At 36.8% G+C, this 345-nt stretch overlaps 1 pseudogene; it reads right to left on the bottom strand.

Moving 5' to 3' along the window:
* On the bottom strand, nt 1-126 carry LOC121285732 (annotated as a pseudogene).
* Nucleotides 127-345: the final 219 nt, after the last annotated feature.

Genomic DNA, 345 nt, shown 5'->3' with positions numbered 1-345 from the left:
ATTCCGAAGAGACCATCAAAAATTGCTAATAGTGACTTTGTTGCAAGTCACCGTAGCAGGGTATTGGGAAAAGTTTTCAATAAACAATAATCGCGCCTCAGTTAAACCTCATTGGCTACAATACTGTATTATTGCCGTACTATTTGATAAGTGTTACTAAAATGTTGTTCCACGTGATTGTGCTGAGAATCCTGTTGCCAGTCCTTATCAAGAAAATGTTGTGGCAATTTAAAAAAAATCGCTCTAATACATGTGTGATCAATGTAGCTGTTAGCTAAATTGGCCCCGTTCTGTTGATATGTGGCCTTGATAATATTGAGCACAACACAATTTACTGTTGGATAT

This window comes from Carcharodon carcharias, chromosome 1 (assembly GCF_017639515.1).
Source record: "Carcharodon carcharias isolate sCarCar2 chromosome 1, sCarCar2.pri, whole genome shotgun sequence".
NCBI lineage: Eukaryota > Metazoa > Chordata > Chondrichthyes > Lamniformes > Lamnidae > Carcharodon > Carcharodon carcharias.
Note: the sequence above shows the minus strand (reverse complement) of the source record. Positions and strands in the feature narration are given on the sequence as shown.